At 39.6% G+C, this 21,463-nt stretch overlaps 1 long non-coding RNA gene across 1 annotated transcript; it reads left to right on the top strand.

The window, feature by feature from the left end:
* The first annotated feature begins 18,743 nt into the window (after positions 1-18,743).
* LOC115920025 lies at positions 18,744-20,489 on the top strand. Its single transcript, XR_004062129.1, has 2 exons — positions 18,744-19,256; positions 19,731-20,489. It is a non-coding gene; the product is annotated as an uncharacterized LOC115920025 (long non-coding RNA).
* The last annotated feature ends 974 nt before the right edge of the window (positions 20,490-21,463 follow it).

Here is a 21,463-nt window from a genome sequence, read left to right as displayed (position 1 = left end):
TAGCTAAAGGACCCTTTGTCAAACCAACATAATGATGTGTTTCCACAATTAGATGGTGTTCAAGCAAACTTTGTGCAAAATTTGGGGCTTTCAGCTCAATTTACTGCTAAATAATACAACTTTGAAGGAAAAGTATGCATCTAAACGAGAAAAATTACTTTTCAAAAATTTCTCTATTTTTGACACTTCCTCATTTTAGGATGTGTCATATTTGTTGAGATAATGCTTGTGTTGTGAGACAAAAACACATACATAATACTCACATTGCTAACGTCCTTCTTTTAAGTTTGAAATTTAAACCGAGAGTGTACAGATGTGACAAAAATAGATGTCTACGGAAATTTCAAATCTTGATCAATAAATAAAGGCCCTAATTTAATAATTACCTTTTGGACAGTTAGCACGAATCAAGTTAACAATCAAAAAAGAAATTTTCAGTTCATATGAAAGTTTTTTTTTCACTGTAAATTGTATTCAACATGGCGGATGTAACAATTCTGCTCAAGTTTTGAGAGCACTAGTCACTTGCTCACCAGGTTATACATTCTGTACATTTATGACTGCCTGCAATTCCTTGTGGTGGATGTGACAAAAAAGAAGAGACATTTTCCACCTTCATCAATTGCTACTTGATACAAACAATCAATCAAAACAGTAATTGAATTGATCAAGTATCAAGGTGACTCTGAACAAGCACATCAAATAGTTATTCTGATCATACAAATCCAAATTTTCTCAAGGAAAATCATATCTAACATGGTGCATGTCACATTACAAACGTGAACTGAATCAGTAACCAGTAATTTGCAAAATTTATCTGTGTTACCAACGTAAAAAAAAAAGTAATTTGTTAAATTACTGTATTTGTTGTGCAGAAATTCCTTTGGCATTTATTTGAAGATGCTCTCCACTTAAGTGTCTTTTCAAAATGTAGTACTTAGGTATATGTAGTATCTGGATGAAAAAAAGTTAATCTATATTGGATTTGAACTTTTAAAAAGCTAAACAATAATAAATGTTACTAGACTTTAATTTGTCACTTAGACGAATTAGGTGATACGTATGCTAATGGTTTACATAACGAAGAATGCATTACACGATATGTTATTTTATAAAATTCTTCTCCCATTATGATCTATCCATATGTCAAGTTTAAATTGTGTCCCCTTGATCATTATGGATCTAGGGAAGATAGATTGAAACAATATATGACCATTGACCCTGTGCAGTAACCAGTTACAACTTTAACTCTAATTTACATCATAAGAACACATTTTGACGATTTTATCTTATTCAAAGAAATAAAAATGTTATTGATAAATGATTATCATCATTATGATAATGATGATCATGATGATAATGATGATCATGATCATGATCATAAGCGTGATCCTGAAATCTTATTGAATAAATGATGGATGATTTAGTTAGCATATAGTCTCAGTTACAACATACTCAAAAATCAACAAAATCCAAGCAGAAATAACGGCGATATTGCTCAAAAGACAGGAATGTATAATCCAGATTTGAGAAAAAGTCATCTCCCATAGGGATTACATGCAAAAAGTAAAGTGCACATTGGAGATAGCTCATTGTCTCAGCTACAACATACCCGAAGCTCACCGAAAACAAAGTTAAAACAACGGAGATGTTGCTCGCGAAAGACGGAAATGTAGAATGCAGTTTTGAGAAATAGTCATGTCCCATAGACAATACACGCAAAATGTGAAAAATTGACATGCCTCCTTTAATCGCTAAAATACGCCATGATAACTTTGTCAAACTAGAAAATTATGAACACTGTATTTGTAGAAAATTATCTCAGCTAGAACATATCAAAATTTAGAAGAAAAAAAATCAATATTAACAGAGATACAATCAATTTTCCTAAAATATGCAAACGTCATAATATGCAAATTTAAATTTCGAGTTCGGAGGCCATTATGATGACATCATGAGTTAATTGAGGGTCAAATGAGACATGAAATCATATTTCCATTTCATAATCTATCCACATATGAAAAAATATTGGGAGTTTCTATGTATTCTGAAGAGTTACAATGAATTTTGTATAGGCATGTTTTTGCCCATGTATTGTGGATAAAGATAACGCAAATCCGCGCGTGCTGTCAACTTTGACGGACGCTCATTGCGTTATTAAAAGGTGAAAAAATTATCAAAATGCTTGGAAAAATGTGCCAAATACGATGACAGAGAAAATTCGGCGATTCTATGTTGCAAAATACTAGTACGCGCAAAAACGCGCGCGCATGCTCGTGTGCATGATTTTTTTTGTCAAATGCTCCATATGGCCTGAAACGTATGCAAAAAAAATTAGGATGATTTGGAGCTACGTATCACCTAATAAAAATCTTGACGAAATCAATAGGTGATACGTAGACTTCGTACGTATCACCTAATTAGTCACAAATAATAAGTCATCACGATATAAACTTTGAAGTTTTTCTATTCAATACACCCTCAACAAAAAGTTCTGCAATTAAGTTTGAGTGTTGATTTCTCTCTTGTCACCATATTATCATACTCGATGTCAGTATCATTGAAAAGCCCGTTTATTCCCCTTTATAATAATGCCCCATATATGTAATGATTTTGTAATCATGGGATCTGCATTACACATGAATATGGGGGCCGAGTCAGATGTGAAATACGCATGAATATGGGGCCGAGTCAGATGTAAAATATTTTAAAATTCATTTTTATTTTCAATGCTGAATTATTTAATTGTTTGGAGAATGTGCCTGTATTGTGTTTTGAAGCAATTTACCTCAATAAATCAATGTACATGTATCTACCTATTTTTTGCTAGTTTACCTAAACTAAGCAGCTATCGTGAACTTAAATCGTCACATTCGCGCATATGCCCCGCCCCAATTCAACTGACCAAGCTCGTGTACAATTATATGATAAAATAACGAATGCTATGGCCAATAAAGAACATGTAACAGGAGTTTTTATGGATTTATCAAAAGCCTTTGATACACTGGACCACCAAATTTTACTGAAAAAACTTTACTGTTTTGGAATTCGTGGAGTTGCATTGTTATGGTTTGAGAGCTATTTATCTAACAGAAAACGATATGTAATGTATAATGATGTTTTGTCTAGTTTCCTACCTACCAAATGTGGAATTCCTCAAGGATCAATTTTAGGCCCTTTGCTTTTTCTATAGGATTTGCCGGCCAAATTCGCGTGTTTGTCATTCGAATTCATTTACTTTGCATTTAAGTTAGCGCAGATCGGCTTTACCATGCCAATTATCATTCAATTTTCCAGTTTTTGTATTTAATTTAGGATTTTGGTCGAAGGGTTTCATAGATCTGCCATTCAATCTAGAAACTGCTCAACTAGCATTCAAATTAATATTCACTTGTCGAAGCGTAATTTTTATCATTCAAATTAACACCTGTCATTCGTATTCGTAATATTTGTATTCAAGTTAGGAATATTAGGGGGAAGAATTGCAACAAACTTTTAAAGTTTTTAAATAATGCAGTTAAAATGCATGATTTGCCATTGGGGTCTAAGCTGTTATTCCGGTTATTCATTTTCAGGACAATGCAGAGCTATGGGTGAAGTCAAACATAAAGTAAAGAAGGGTCGAAATCAAGGGATATGGCAATTCTGCACGGACATATATACCCGGGAAAGTAGGGGGTACCCTCAATCACCCCTTTTTACTACAGACTTGGAATTTTACAAAAGTAATTCACATCGTCTCTTATACCCAGCACACCCCTCTGTTTTTCTTAAAGAGTTTTATAGTTTACTTGCTCGCCAGCAGATCGATGGCTAAAGACTTGGCTAAATAATGATTCATGTTAAAATTGTTGACTTAAGTCCCTACCCCAGTCACAGTATTGTAACCTTCTTCCATAATGAAATTATGATGAAATTATGATAAATTTATGATGAAACATAAGACAAACAACTTCCTTACATGAACATTTACAAATATATTGAGACCATCAGGTCCGTAGATGCAAGTCGTTTTTTTCTTTTTAACGATCAAACTTAAATGCTGATGAATATCAAATAAATCTAATAAGTATAAGTGTATAAATGCAAGAAAATGAAATATGATGAAATACACATGAAAAAACAATCTTGAAAGAAAAAGAATGAGCTATAAAATGTGTAATAAACGAGACATGTATATTGACCATCAATTTAAGTGCACAAAGTGCTAAATTGAATGCTACATATGAATTAGAATGCTAGAAGTACACCGTCGAGTTGTCAGAAAATCGTGTTGCGCTAAATCGAATGACAAAATAGCGAAAGAAGCAAATTGTTCATTAATTTGAAAAACATACGTAGATTCTAACGAAAAGTCCATAGATTTGAAAACTAGAAACCCGAGATATCTGACTGCACTAAAACCGTCGAATTTGAATGCAAGACAAATTAATTTGATGACAAACTCGCGAATTTGGCCGGGAAATCCTATATTATATATTATTATTATTATTATTATTTTTTTTTTTTTTTTTTTTTTTTTTTTTTTACATACATTTTTTATTTCCATTTCTCGTATAAAAATACATTTAACAATACATTATACATATAAGCGAATATATAAATATAAATAATACAAAGAATATGGAGGAGCCAGCAGAGGCCATTGGCCTTTCAAAGGCTGGGCTCCAGTGTCCTCAGCTAATAATACAAAGTACAGAGAAAAAAACAAAAATAAACAATGGGTAGTAAGTAAATAAACAAATGAGTACAGGCTAAATGAATTAAACATACGATAGGAATTCCTTCATTAAATAGTTCTTGTATTTACGTTTAAATCAATACAACACCTTTATTATCATTTGTCCTATTTGCTGACGTCACGAACATCTGCTGTTCACATCCTAATTTAAACACTTTAGTAAATACACTTAATAATGAGTTACCAAAATTATCTCTATGGTTTCAATGCAATAAGTTATCCCTTAATATAAATAAAACATATTTCATGTATTTCAAGCACGCAAATTCTCATGTCATTGACTTCCCTTACAACATAATTATAGATAATGTCCCTCTCGAAAGAAAAAGAACAACTAACATTTGTGGTGTCATTATCGATGAAAATCTAAACTGGAATGAACATTTAAATTGCAATTTAGTATGGGCCACACATTTTCCTTCATTATAAAGGCCCCTTTTACATTTCCATAATTGCCCCTTTTCATAACTGGTCCGTGCCCCTTATCAACTCTGATAATTCCCCTTTTAATAATGATACGTGCCCCTTTTCCTTTCTAATAAGGGACCTATCCCCATTTCACCTCTTATAAATGCTCCTATCAAAATTTGATGGGTGCTCGTTTTCCGTCAACAAATGCCTATTTCCCATTTTCGTAAACGCCTCTTTTTCATCACTGGTGAGTGCCTCTTTTCAGGTGAAAAAAATGCCTCATTTTCACCTCTTATAATTATCCTTTGTACTTTGACACGTGCTCCTTTTCTTTTCTAACAAGTGTCTTATCCCTTTCGATAATTGTCCCCTTTTCATGTAATCATTAAACGTGCCCCTCATTTATAGCGAATAAGAGTAATTTCCCCCAAAGTTCGCTTGCTGCGCTCGCTCGCATTTAAAGATGATATAATTATGTTACTTTTCAAAGGTCTTTTCAGTCTTCCGTTATGAGAATGTGCTTATAACCCCATCACGATTGGCTTTTTTCCTCTTTATAAGATGTAATTTTTCGCACTGCGACCTCTCAGATCTTTAAAAAAATTTCTAGCTCGCTTCGCTCGCTCGTAAATGCATATTCAGACATCACACCCTACTGTAAAGTATGATGCTTAAGCGATATCTTGTATGATGTATGAAGAGAAACCAATATTGAAATCATCCCTGATAATGTAATCACAATGTAGGGGTATATATACCAATGTCTAAAAAATTGTATATTTTCGCTTTGAGATTTCCCACTGTAGGTGCCCTTTTTTTTCCAGAAAGTACCCTTTTTTGTTGGTGCCCCCCCCCTCCCACTTTGGATTTTGCTCGGCCGCCCCTGAGCCCAAGTTCACTCTAATTTTCAGAAATTAAAACATGTTGTAAATAAATCAAAGGTTAAACTGCCAAATATCACAGGCGTACTTCAATCTGCTGATTTTTAAGAGCGATTTTATTAATAATGTAACGAAATTATATTACAAGTGTTTAATTCAGACTGCTCTCGTTCTCGCTCAATATCTCTCTCACTCACGCTTGTTATTAAAACAAATGCGACGGAAGAAATGGAGTAGTAGGATCGCGAGTTTCAGTTATATTCGTCGTTTTATTAATTCCAATAATGACAACTCGGGATACAGTCAGGTACAAAAATTATGAAAACGCTTGCAGGTTTGGAAGGCGGCAGAAAGGAGTACGAGAATAAGTGTCAAGAAGTCTGAGTCAGAAGTCTGAAGTGTAGGAAGTCTGAAGTCTGAACTCGAGATTTTAGATTCCCTGGCTTTATATAGGGTGCTAGATTTCTACTGTTTTGTAGCAGGCCAACCTTCCAGCAAGGACACAACCCGACCTCGAGCAAAAGGGCAGAGTCTGTACTCATACCGAGGACAAAGTCTGGCCTCCGCTCGGGGTCAGTCGGGGGCAGCACGCGACTGAGTATCTTCCTTGCCGTTACGTAAGACGAGGACAGATTCTCTAGACGAGCGTGGCCCTGGGCTTATTACGCAATCGAAATTCAAGAATTACTCGAGGACGAAAAACAACGTCGTAAATCTACTGAAGGACTAGTTTGACTTGCACAGCAAGCAATAATATACAGCGAAATAATAATGAGCTATGCACATGGTACAGACATATCTAAATTCGTTACACTAGTATTCCCCCTCTCCTTAAAAAGTCACTGTCCTCGGTGACCGATAACAAAAAATAGAATTACAATCACGTGAAACCAAAAGAATTGCACTACAATGTATATAACGAATTTATATTTTAAAAAATCCTGACATATCGTGTAAATGAAGCAAACATCAAATCTGAATATGAAAACTTGGTCAAAATAAAATGACGTTACAGAAGTGGCCTTCAGCCTTTTCACACACAGCTAAAATTCATCGTATCTAGTGATGATTAGAATCATCGTAAAATTTTAAACATGTTTATAGACAAAATTTTCCAGTGTGAACATAGATACGAAGTCGCGATCCATACGCCCCTAAAAGCAGGCTGCAGATACGAAGTTCGTATCTAGAGAGCTTGACATCTTATAGCACTTTGACAGACGACACGTGTAAATTCCAAAACGGCATATATGTTTGTCTACTCGTACGTAACATTGTGATAGAAACCAGCATAGTCCTAATTGCTTTGTACAGCGTAACCTAGTTTTTAAAAGTTCTGGTGAGTTTGACATATAATTCGGGGTCATGAAGTCACGACCTCCAAAAACGAAAATCTACGTATGACATTAAAAGTATTCCTTACGAGCTACTATAATACAACGCAAGGAACTTTCGAAAAGTTGAGGATCGAGAACCAATATAATGTTTAAAAAAAACAACGTCAAAGCAGACCTAACTATTTACATAATCGTTCAGGTTGCTAAAAGATATATGACATTTAAAACAACAAATAACAAAAAAAAAAGTTACTGAAATGCTGTTAAATTGCCGACAAGTAACCGCCTCGTGCACTGACATCTTTTTTCTAGTCAAGATTCGCTGAAGCAGCAGAATGAAAGCCGCTTCTACAGTACCAAATTTTGTAGCGAAGCAAATCCAGTGGCCACGTGTCCGATTTTTTTTTTTTTTTTTCAAGTCTTGGTCAGCAGAAATGCAGCACGCGATCCGAAAAAGCGCGATCATTGTGATTACGCAACACAATGCCTCTAGCAGCAATATGACGGCTTCGGATACCAAGACAGTCCGAAAAGAATATCAGTGAACAAGGGGTGCTAAACATAACGCACAAAAATACGTTCCCAAGATAACGGCTACACGGCCGCTAACGAATTAAGGTTTCACTATATTGTGGCGGACACGGTTCGCCACCTTGGCTTGACACGGAGTATTTGTCAGGATGCCCGTGTCTGGCCTGGCGCTCCCCGTCGTTCGTTTGGACAAAATATATGCCCGCAGCTTGATGGCTGGAGTTCTTTCACTGCTCACGTCACAGGGCGTATTAACAATCATGCATCCGTCGACTGCAATCGGTCACCCCAATCGTTGTGCACAGCAACAGTCAATTGAACATCCTTCGAGCAATCAATCAATCAATCACCAATCAGTCTCCATGCTTTGTCAACTCCTGTCACTGATTCTCGATCTCATTGTCTAACTACAGTTTCACTGTTCTATGAAATCAGACCAATCATGAGTTGTATGTCGAATTCTTTAAAGGTAAAGACCAGTAATGGTCATGCGATTGCATTGTGAAAGAAACGTTGTGGAATCGATCAGAAAGGTCGATCATCTAGCATCTAGCATCTGCAAGGTTCTGGAATCATCAAATGATAAGAATTTGGCTCATTCTTCGTAAAGTTACAAGCACTATACACAGAAAGATGTATATGGGACTACCCTATCTCTCTCACCAGACCATGAGAGAAATAAATTACCATATATGAATTAGTAGGCGGTTTCCCGGCAAATTTTTTATCATCATGTATTAGTCAAACATATTCTTTCACATGATTGGTAATGAGAGCTTCCATTTCATTTTTGAAATTGGGGCGTTGCCAATACTGGTCTTTACCTTTAATGCGAACCAACCAACATTCGGGGTTACTCGATCAACACAAGTTCAAGTGTAGACTATGTAAGACTTAACTAAGGGTTGGGCCAGCCTCAGTGAGGCTGGCCATCGGATTCAGTGCAGTGGAAAACCCTAAATACACAATCCTGCCGTATTAATAATTTCCCTATACATAACCGTATAAAAGGGCAATTATGTCCTCGTTAGTAAAACAACACTTCAACACAACATTTCTGCTAATCCCTATTATCTTCAGTATAACCCCTTATTCCTGATTAGATAACTACTATACAAATAATATCCCCCAAAGAAACATGATAATTGTACCAACATGATTGTTATATGTAATTTATGCTCATTTTCCTTCAGTTTGGTAATTGCTAAATCAACGATGCGCCATATTGCTATAGCGCATGCGCGTACAACAAAAAATGCTTAATTCCTTCGTCCAATACTAAAACCCTGATTTGTTACAATATGCACAAAAATCGATTAAAAGTTTAAAACATCACAATCACATCATAGAAATATGTAACAGAAAAATAGAGAAGACATAGTGATAGGGAAATAGATGGAGAGAGGGACAAGAGAAGAAAGATAATTATAAGGATCGAGAGATCGAGGTATAAAGGGAGGCATTGTTGCCGAGGGCTAGAAATAAGGAGAGGTAATAGAATGCAAATGCAACATACAAGTGATAACATGTACAAAATATAGATTCAAAACAACTGTTTCAACAATGAAACAAAATTCGGTAAAAGAATCGCGCAATCTTCATTCGGACAACAGAGTTCTCTTTCAAAGTAATGGTTTAAGTCTCCTCGATCGATGATCAAATAGTTCCAGTTTATCTTGAAATGTTAGAGTAAATTTCCAGATCTGTCGACGAGGACCGATGTCTTGTCCTGCTGATTTATATTTAAGCGAGAGTGACTCTTTGTAGGAATCCTGGCTTCACATTGATATTCCATTATATTCGAGAAATTTGTAATGATAATTCTGCGTCCATAGAGCTCGGGGCTGTGTAAACTCGCCTCTGTACTGAATTCAGACAACTCAATCAGAAATAAGAATATTTTCAGGATATTCCATGAGGATCACGTAACAGCATTGAATCAGCATGTCGACTTCGCAATATTCCCAACACATGACAAATTGACAATCAAGTATCTACGGCGGGTCCTCCACTTCTACATGCCGCAATATCATGGACATGAATGATTGACGTTGCTCCGATATCTTCGAGGTTGTCCCGTGATTTCCAAACTGATATAATGATTTCCCATTCTTTCCGACGCATACACAAAAATTCGCCAACAAAATTAATACGATGTCGAGATCTCTACCGCTATCCAAATGATGACTCTCTGCCTCCGTTTTCCGCACCGATGCTCTCGACAAATAAAATGAACAAAAATAAATTGGCCCTACACATACGAAACTATTGCTACTAAATAAATGGCCATGCACTGCGTCCTCTTGTTGCCATTGCTGTGCTCCCCTTCCTGGGCTGGCACCCAATGCAGCAACCGTCAAAAAAAAATAAAAGGCACTCGGCTTCCCTTTGAAATCGTCGACTCGTCATGCAGTATATTTCCTCGTATCTATGATAAATCCTGAAGTACAAACGCTTCCTTTTCGTGAACGAAGAGCAGGTAAATGTTAAACACATTATACAATTGGGTCAACACACCAATTTCAAAATAAATGACCATGTCATGCTGGACGCCTTAATTAACAGGTTGAATGATTAATCTCCATCGAACAACAGAAGAAAAAAAAAACAGAGAGTGAAACATCTGATGAAAATAATCCGGAAGAGTAATATCCAAATATTAAATGGCACAGTTTAGAGACTAATTACTTGAAGCGGGCCGAGGAGCTGACAACAAATCCTGCAAGATACACGATGCCTTGTGTATCTTCTCCTGTCTTAATTGAATAAGTCCCGATAAATGGTTGACACCTTTCACGATATCCAGTTGAACATGCTCCGTAAAAATACGGGCCTCGCCGCTGTTCTGTTCGGTTTGGTTGGAAAGCTGCTCCACAGAATGTTGGAGTGACTTCACCTCCTCCCGAAGCGAGCTCACCTCGGTGGAGAATCTCCTCTCCATGGCTGCCATGGCGACCAGGACCCTGTCGACATCAGTATACCGCTTCGGGGCTCTTCCATCGGGCGCTTCCCTCCCTGCCGTGCCTGGCGTGGTGTCTCTTGGTAGGGGCGTGTGGGTGAAGATGAACCCATGGGTAGCTGTATTGAATTCATCATTCGGCAATTTGCGGATGCCCTCATCACCCGCCACCGATACCGGGGAGTAGGCCCTCTCATCGACAATGGGGGTCGATGGAGATGCAAACCCGCTATCCATATTCCCATCACAGCCATGCATGCCCATTGCCAGATATGAAGAGTGGTAATCCATTGTAGAAATATAGGAGTGAATTGCAGGCGTCTCGTCTTGTTGAAGTTATTGGCATGGAATAACGAAGTGTCCCAAAACCGATGATGGCCAGATCCGTTGTTTTATAAACTAAGCCGGACGGGCGGTCTTGGCCTTCGGCCGCTCCTCCTCAGTTCGATGCCGTCCTTGGTATTAGTCTGTGTTCAAGCCTGTCGTTGATTCCTAGTAGTAAACACATTTCGTGCCTGTTGTGATAGTTCTCGGGCCCCCATGATGGCACGTTGGCTGAAGGGAAGGGTTTGAGTCTATCATTATGAAGAATCGTCGTTTTCCCTCTCGGCTACTGCGAATTTCAAATATTAATTCACTTAGCTTTCTTGTGATTACACATGCCTATCCATCGTGCACTTTTTAGTTTAGGAGATAGGCCCTTGTGCCTAGTGGAGTCTAGACGGTAGACTAGGTCACCGACTTCATAGTTGTTGACTGATGTACGCAAATCATAATTGCGTTTTTCTCCCAATGTTATCACGAGCTAGCTTTCATGATTGTTTCATTGTTTTGGCCATCCGGTTAGCATATCCTCCGATATCACTCGGTTCCTCGTCAATCGGGTCGATGTCGAGTGAAAACTCTAACGGTGTCCATACTTCACGACCTAAGGAAATTAGGAGAAAATCCTATAGTTTCGTGTGTAGAACTTCTGTACCCCGCCGTCAAAAGTGGTAAATTGTTGTCCCAGTCTTTTTGGTTTTTATCCACGAAAGATGAGATCATGTTGGCAAGAGTCAGGTTAAATCTTTCAATCATTCCATTTGAGGAGGGGTGGTATGGAGTTGTTCTTGTCTTGGTAATTCCGAGTAATTTGCAGACGTCCTGAAATAGTTTAGATTCGAATGTCCTGCCTTGGTCAGAATGAAGCTCTAAGGGCGTTCCAAATCGAGATATGAATTCATTAACAAGTTTCTCGGCTACTGTCTCGGCAGTCTGGTCTGGGATGGCGTATGCCTCAATCCATTTAGTGAAAGTGTCACCTACAACCATGACGTAACTATTTCCATTGTCACTAACTGGAAGGGGACCCATAATGTCAATTGCAACTCGATCCATGGGGTGACCAACATTATATTCTCCCAGTGGTGCCCTTGGCTTCGATGTTGGTCGTTTCCTAGCACCACATATTACGCAATTTGCTATGAATAGGCGGACTGCTTCGTTCATGTTGAGCCAAAAAAACTGCGTGATATTCTACTTAACGTCTTTTTAGCTCCCAAATGTCCAGCGAAAATTGAGGCATGATTGGCTTCAATCACACGGTCTTGTAATTTCTCCGGAACAACCAGTTGTAATCTTGTTGTGAGTTTTGAATAAGTGTCATGGCGTTTGTACAACAACCCATCAACCATTTGCAGCTGTTGCCAGGACAACCATAGGTTTCGAACAGTAGGACTCTTATCCTGCACAAGATTGCGTGCTGGCCTGTCAGGTGACTTGGTGAGCCAATCGAGCACGATCGCGACATTGGAGTCGTTCTTTTGCATAGTTATCAATTCTTCGCGACTAAGATTTCCAATGATGACTCCCTGGAGCTCGGGCCTTCCCCCACTTACAAAGTCTGACTGGCCATCGCTGTTAACATCATTACCTCGCTTATCAGGCGGCACCTTCTTCTGCGACGTCGAAGCACGATTCACTCTAGCTTATCTACTTAGGATAGACCCTATAATCCTCCTCCAAACGACACTACTGCTCCATTCATAACATAATCCTCCGTGCACAACATCTTGCCAAAATACTGCCAAAATACCGAGGATACACACTATCATAATTCCCCATAGCATTCTACACATTGTTATACTGCTGATCAAACTCATAAAGAAAGCGATGACGAACACAATCATGACGTATAGTCCCTTCTTTACTTCAGGTCCTCTTCCTTGATGAGAACTTATTGACGTAGTCTGACAGCTTGCGTCAGCTTGGATGTGTGAGGCCGGTTTCTGTGTTGGCCGGATACTCCTCGCTGAAAGTGGGATGATGTCGTCTTCCTCGAAGAAGTCGGACCATTCACGATGTCGCCTCTCACAGGTCTTACATCCCACACATGGTAGTTTTTCGAGGATCGATGATTTGTCATAGCAATCACATGTATCGGGATCACATGCGATTCTAGATAACGTGTCAGCATTGCCGTGCTTTCTCTCTTCCCGATGTTCGATCACGAAGTCGAATTGAGATAATCTCTCAATCCATCTAGCCATTTGATCAGTTGGTTCGCGAAATGACATTATCCATCTGAGAGATGAGTGATCAGTCCGGATCAAGAATTTTCTGCCAAACAGAAAATGACGGAAGTGGCAAATACGAATGAGACAACTGCTAATAGTTCTCGACGTGTAGTGCAGTAACGACGTTGTGTCTTAGTAAGAGATCGACTAGCGAATGTGACTGGTCTCTCCAATTCGCACTGGGTTGACTCATCCCACTGTAGTTGGGACAAAACAGCACCGACGCCTGTGGCTGACGCATCAGTATCTAATATGAACATACCCTCATCATTTGGATATGCCATGCAATTATCACTCGTGATCGCTAGTTTCAGCTCATCGAAGGCAGATTGACATTCACTGTCCCACTCAAATGTGCGAGATTTTTCCATGAGGCGAGTCAAGGGTGAAGCGATAGATGAGAATCCACGGATAAATCTCCTGTAGTAAGAGCAAAGACCGATAAAAGATCTAACATCGCTTACCGTCTTCGGTGTAGGCCATTGGTGAATCCTATCTATCTTGTCGGGGTCGGGCTTGATGCCTTTTGCGCTCACTACATGCCCAAGATATACTTCCGACTTCACTAGGTTGCATTTGCTGGGTTTTAGTTTTAGCCCTGCTTGGCCAAGACGATAGAGTACCTCATCGAGCCCCTCGAGATGCTCTTCAAAGGTGGAACCGAGAACGATGATATCGTCGAGGTAAAGGATTAAGTTTTTCCATTGCAATCCTTTCATGAGAAGCTCCATACCCCGCTCAAACGTGCTCGGGGCATTGCATAATCCAAACGGCATCGTGATGTACTCGTAATGTCCGCTTCTAGTGCTAAATGCCGTCTTCTGCTGGTCCTCCTCCTTTAGTTCTATTTGCCAGTATCCTGATTGTAAGTCTAAAGTGCTAAAGATTTTAGCACCTCCTATGGCAGTCAAGACAATCCTCTATACGGGGAAGTGGACAAGCATCTTTCGTCGTCACTTCATTTAATTTGCGATAATCCACGCATGGCCTTGTTGATCCATCTCGTTTCCTTACATACACCAGCGGGCTCGACCAGGCGCTCGTGGATTCGCGGATAACCCCTGATCGCAACTGTGTCTGAATTATCTCCTCCTCTTCTTCCACAAAAGCTCGAGGCGGGCGTCTTGGCCTCTGCTTAATGGGTGAGGCATTACCTGTGTCGATTGCATGCTGAACCAATGATGTTCGTCCTAAGTCATTTGGAGAAACTGCAAATGTCGATTTATGCTTATCGAGTAGCTCAGCTAATTTGTCCCTCTCATGTGTCGATGACAACTCTCCGCAGCTCCGATTATACAACGACTTTAAGTCTTCAGACCAATCCTCAAACCTAGGATTCCCTGATACAGAGCTACTTTTGACAACATTAATATTTCGAGGAAGAGGCTTAGCTCCGTCACCGCCTTCATGGTACACTTTGTCTATAAGCTGTAGGTTTGCGAGTTTGGTTCCGGCATGCACATGAATATCCACCCCAAGTGTGTTGGCTACGCGTACAGGCAAATCGATATCATTCCTATTGATATCGATCACGCAGCTGGCTACATGGATTGGTTGTAATGTTTCTCCGCTATTCATGGGTTCAATCAATCCGTATGGAAGATCGCCTTTTAGTTTAGCGACATTGGCACTGCCGGCGATGATGAATTCAGAGTTAGCAGGGATTATATATGACGTCACTCTTGGCTATCACATTACAGCTACAATCTCGCATTGAAACAAGCGATCATTCAAACGAAGCCCACGTCTAGGTTCAAGAATAAAGTTAAAGTGGTGCATGAAGTCAAATCCGAGAAGGCCCTCGTCACTTATATCAGCAACGAAGACATTCCACGTGAATGCCATGTCCTCTAGTGTGATGTCGAGATCAATCGTTCCATAGATATGTAGTATTTCATCATTCGCTGCTTGAAGTTGGATATCCTCTGTCGGCTCCTTAAGATGTTTACGCAAATCTATGTCTATACCGTTGTAAACTTGAGAGGAAATAACAGTCTCTGCTGCGCCCGAGTCGACCAAAAATTTAGCGTTTGCACCATGAACATTGGCTCCAATAAAAGCCGAAAGCCCTGTACTTTTGACGAGTTTAATTATTCTTGGTGCATTACTCACTGTCGTTTTATGGGCCGAAACCTGGTCGATTGGATCGGCCCCAGCTAGTTTCCCGCCTCGACATTATCCACGGATGGTAAGGGGTTGGCCTGCCGTTGATGCATAGGCTAGGGATGTTGTACATGATGTTGGTGCTGTGGTGGTGGTGGTGCTTGTGGTACCCACATTTGCTGCTGTGTCTTTGGCTGGGGCTGTGGCGGCACAAATTGTGGAGGTGCCCAGGCTTGTGGGACGATCGAATGGTTGTTGTTGATAGCGGCGGTTGTCATAACGAGGATTAGGGCAGTTCCTAGCTAAATGCCCCTCCCTATCACACTCGTAACATCTGTTGTGCATGGGTCTACCACCTCGAGGTTGACGCCCTCTGTCATCATTCTCTCGCCTACCTTGCCGTCCATCTCCCGTTGTATTGGCATCTCTCGAATTTCTTTCAGCCTGGTCCTTTAAAGCTTATCTGCCATAGTTTACAGGAGGGATTAGACCGCTCTGCAAGGTCACTGGACAGGTGGTTATCTCATCAACTCAGCTCTCAGTTAACATAAGAAAAAGAGGATCATGGGGGACCAATGGTCACCGATTAGGCATTGTTTGTTATATAGAGTGCTCAAGTAGCTACCAGTAGTGCAGTGGGCCTTTAATAGGGATGAGAGTGTGTGCAGTCTTTCGTCAATGGACATAACGCGACGTTCAAAATAAGCAAGCCGGCCTTCGGTAACGCTAACCGATTGCGAGGATGACAGGGCCCTAATCGGCCGGTAGCCATTGGGGCTATACTCTCCTCTCGCAGATTGAAATACCGCTCGGCTATCTCACGGGCCTCTTGCAGGGATTTAGGTTCGTGCATTCCCACTGTTAATGTCATGTTTTGGTCTCCGATCCCTCGTAGAAAATGTCTTGTGCTAATGGTTTCTATTGTGTCGACGTCGGCACTCGGATAACCGAAAGTTGTCAATCTTCTTACGTCGGCGGCATAATCGGCAATAGTCTCCTTCGGCCCAAGGCGCCTTGCCTCCAACTGGGAGACGAATGAGGCCGGTGTTTTCCTATTTTCGAATCGCTCATTTAGCGCCGCTACCAGGTTATCGAAGTCCCCTGTGAAGTCAGAGGAGAGTTGCTGGAAGGCGAAGTCTGCTGCATCACCTCGCAAGCAAGCCAGTATTCGAAATCGTTTTTCGTTTTTGTTCCATCCACACGCTTCTGCAATGTTCTGGAACGAAAAGATGAAGCTTTCCCACGGGCGTGTTCCATCAAAATGTTCCTGATGGAGTAGCTGAATAGCAGCCCTTGGTCGAGCGGGGCTGCGAATTTGAACCTCCTCTTCCAAATGTTGTGCATCTGTCCCGCTAGAGTTTTGAATTTGAAGTCGGGCTTCATCAAGCTCCAATTTGAGCTCCCTGATCTCCTGTTCTAAATCTGTTTTTCTCCGCCTCCTTGCCATCTCGATTAGCGTGTTGAAGTCCAAAATCCCACCGCTGCCACCAGTGTAGCGAAATTATATTACAAGTGTTTAATTCAGACTGCTCTCGTTCTCGCTCAATATCTCTCTCACTCACGCTTGTTATTAAAACAAATGCGACGGAAGAAATGGAGTAGTAGGATCGCGAGTTTCAGTTATATTCGTCGTTTTATTAATTCCAATAATGACAACTCGGGATACAGTCAGGTACAAAAAATTATGAAAACGCTTGCAGGTTTGGAAGGCGGCAGAAAGGAGTACGAGAATAAGTGTCAAGAAGTCTGAGTCAGATGTCTGAAGTGTAGGAAGTCTGAAGTCTGAACTCTCGAGATTTTAGATTCCCTGGCTTTATATAGGGTGCTAGATTTCTACTGTTTTGTAGCAGGCCAACCTTCCAGCAAGGACACAACCCGACCTCGAACAAAAGGGCAGACTCTGTCCTCATACCGAGGACAAAGTCTGGCCTCCGCTCGGGGTCAGTCGGGGGCAGCACGCGACTGAGTATCTGTCCTTGCCGTTACGTAAGACGAGGACAGATTCTCTAGACGAGCGTGGCCCTGGGCTTACGCAATCGAAATTCAAGAATTACTCGAGGACGAAAAACAACGTCGCAAATCTACTGAAGGACTAGTTTGACTTGCACAGCAAGCAATAATATACAGCGAAATAATAATGAGCTATGCACATGGTACAGACATATCTAAATTCGTTACAATAATAATAATAATGGGTTCTTGTATAGCGCTCATGTCAGTCAGATTTTACCCTCCTGGCGCTCTCGATTCCCTTATAAAAAAGTACTATGGTAACCATATGGTACCAGCATGGTACCTGTGGTACTCGTCTCTAACCATGGTACTACCATCAAAGAACCATGGTTTTACCATGGTTAAATGACAAGTACCATCGTATACCATGGTACTTCCAAATTTGTACCATGGTACTCTATGGTACCTGTGGTACTCGTCTCTAACCATGGTACTACCATGCAAGAACCATGGTATTACCACGGTTATATGACAAGTACCATGGTTTACCATGATACTTCCGAATTTGTACATGGTACATTGTGGTACTTAATTGGCAGTTGTATGTTTCTAACCATGGTTCAGTACCATATGTTGTGTTTGTTTTGTTTGTTTGATTGATTTAATTCTGCGCTCAAATAACAAATAGGAGGTTATACATGTTTACATAAGTATTACATAGATAATAATGTCTAATAATAATATACAATAACCTTTGTTAGTATACAATTAATGTGCAGGTATGAGTCGTTCGGTAGGAATCGTTTGCAATTTTTTAAAACAAAAACAACAACAAATTACCAAACGCATGAAATCATTTTTACCGGACGCATGAAATCAAATAACAAAACATATAAGAACTATAAAAAAAAAAAATAAGAATCATTAAGAACAAGATAGAAACAATTATGATTAAAAAATACATATAAAAACAATTGTTAAACAAATAATTAGAAGAATCATAAAAAACATGATTATTATGATTTTGTTATTTTATTATTAGAATTGTAGGGAAAAACTATATCGCGTGTATCCAGTAAAATTATGTAATTTCATAGGCCTTTAGTTTTCTAAGATTTTAGTTTAAATGAAAAACTGACAATTAAAAAGTAGGCCTGGCTATACAGCTAGGAATCTGACTAAAATTTAATATATGCATTAATGCAGTTTAAGACTTTTTATTACGGGAAAACAGGAGTGGAAAAGTCAACTTTCATTTGGCCATTTATCGTGTGTTAATGTAGAAATTGTGCAACAGCTTGAAATATCATAAAGAAGGTCTGCACAAGTTAAGACTATTACCTACAAGCTCCAACCCCACACAACCAGCGCATGCAGCTACAGCTACACAACCAAGGAGCAGCCATTCTGTGTGCCGAGGATCGCTGTACATACAGTGCAGTGTACGTGTATGCTGTGTACATGCTGTGTATGCTGTGTACATGATGTGTACATGCTGTGCTGTGTACATGCTGTGTATGCTGTGTGTGCTTGTGTACTGTGTACGTGCATGCAGCTACATCTACACAACCAAGGAGCAGCCATTTTATTTTGTGTGCCGAGGATCGCTGTACATGCAGTGCAGTGTACGTGTATGCTGTGTACATGCAGCAATATAGCTAGTACTAGTAGCCTACGTGCACTGTTCACAGTCCAGCTTCATGCCTCGTGTACATCTCGGTGTTTTAGATCTGCAAATTCATGCTGAATTCTGTTTTTCCCGGCTAATCTACAACAGTATGGGTAAGTTTAAGAATCATCTACTTTATTTACAATCTGTACATAGATCTAGTCGATGTCTAGATAGTTATTTATGACATTGTCAACTGGGACTTAAAATACCTTCGACAGGATAACAGTTAAGACTGAACATGTATGATCCCATGTACGTAATTTGTTGTAGTATCTTGACGGGTTTATGGGGCATATCATTCAAACTTTCAAAGCAAAGTTTATCCATTTACATAGGTCTACACATTGTTATTAACTTTACTGTTAGTATAAAGTGTCATATTGTTCGAAGGATTGAATGTTTTATTCTTTTTAGAAAATAAATAGAATATACTGCATAAAAATCCAGCAAATTAACAAATTAAGCTAATCGATGTCATGTCTGCCTCTGCTCTGTGACTGCATGTGTGATTTCATGTTGACAGTTGTTGATATTCATATTCGTTTTTTGTATTTAATTCAAAATTGTCTTTTTTTAAATTACAGATATATACGCAACATGACAAATGAGTAGTTTCCATATCGACTTCGTTCTTTCTCATCTTGACCAAAACATCAACGCCACCATCACCATTTCTTCGTCGTTAACCTCCGTTTTGGCGTTTGAACTTGAAGTTTGTTGCGAACTCTAATAATGAATTTGGACATTGGCATTATCGACTTTTGTTCTATCTTTGAACACCATCGACGTCGAACTTTGATTGAAGGTAAGAACCTCCTCTTTACCTTCTTCGTCTCTACGATTTGCGTTTCGTCGTTTGCAAGTCTGATCCTGACTCCGGCTAATGATGAATTTATCGACTTTCGATCTGTCTTCGATCACCGTCGACGTCGGAACTCTACACCAAGTTTCACCATCGCCATACATGGACTTCGCATACGATCGACATTGCAGACTCTTGGCTTTTATTCATCATTCATTTTTGAACTGTATTATGATTACCGACGTCATATATGATCTACCATAGCAAGTAGGCCTAGCTACCAATTGTTTCTTCAACCAAAATCAAGTACGACATCTTCGACGAATCTCGCACCTCCGCTGGAAGGACAGTTTGTAAATTGTACTATTGAATATAAGCGGCAGTCTTTCGCTATAGAAATAGACTAACCAATTTACTTATAATATTGCTGTGTGCTGAAAGTGTTTAGTGTCATATGCAATGTAACAAGCGGCAGTCTTTCGCTATAGAAATAGACTTCAGTTTTCGACTGTAAATTGTTTTATATATTTTACATTATATACATTATTGTGATGTCTTTTGTTTACAGATCATGTTTGCAAGAGTAGTGGCTGAACCTTGAGAAAATGGATAATTGTGCTGAAAGTGGACTTCATGCCAGCTCCTGTCATTTTTGTGTACTTTGCAGACCAGCATTTTCTTTCAAAGTAAAATGATCAAGGGCTGGCAGATATTATAAGGAATACTGTGCTGAAAGTGCTTAATTTAGGTAGTAGATTTGTAAATGATAACAAAAAATCAATCATGCAATGTAATCAATGCTTTCTTTTTATTAAGCTACATGCATAATGGAAAGGCGACTGGGAAAGTGCAGTAACATTATAGTACAAGTACCATGGTAACCTAGGTACAGGAGAACAATGGTAACGAAAGGTATGGGAGAACCATGGTAACCATGGTACCGAGAACCATGGTCATGTTACCAAGAACCATGGTAACCATGGTACCGAGAACGAAGGTAACCATGGTACCGAGAACCATGGTCATGGTACCGAGAACCATGGTAACCATGGTATCGAGAACCATGGTCATAGTACCAAGAACCATGGTAACCAGGGTACCGAGAACCATGGTAACCATGGTACCGAACACCACGGTAACACCGAACCATGGTTATCATACTTCGGTGTTACCATGGTTTTCAGTACCATGGTTACCATGGTTCTATGTCCAAATTACCATCCACCATGAGAACCATGGTAACCATGGTACTGAAACCATGGTTTTTACACGGTACATTTTTGTAAGGGTTATTACATTTAAATTTGCCGCATCGGAGGAGACGTATGCTCCTCACAACGAAAGTGCCAGCGGTATACATTATTTTCGTAATGAAACGAAATTGAATGCATTAGGACGTCTTTGTGAAGTGCCTCGATACAAACTATTTCATTTATCTGATAAGAATACAATTCAATCTATATTACTAATACCACTAATCGCCGCGGGGGGTCCAAACGGGTACAAAACGGTTCC

This window comes from Strongylocentrotus purpuratus, unplaced genomic scaffold, assembly GCF_000002235.5.
Source record: "Strongylocentrotus purpuratus isolate Spur 01 unplaced genomic scaffold, Spur_5.0 spur5_scaffold_7, whole genome shotgun sequence".
Lineage (NCBI taxonomy): Eukaryota > Metazoa > Echinodermata > Echinoidea > Camarodonta > Strongylocentrotidae > Strongylocentrotus > Strongylocentrotus purpuratus.
Note: the sequence above shows the minus strand (reverse complement) of the source record. Positions and strands in the feature narration are given on the sequence as shown.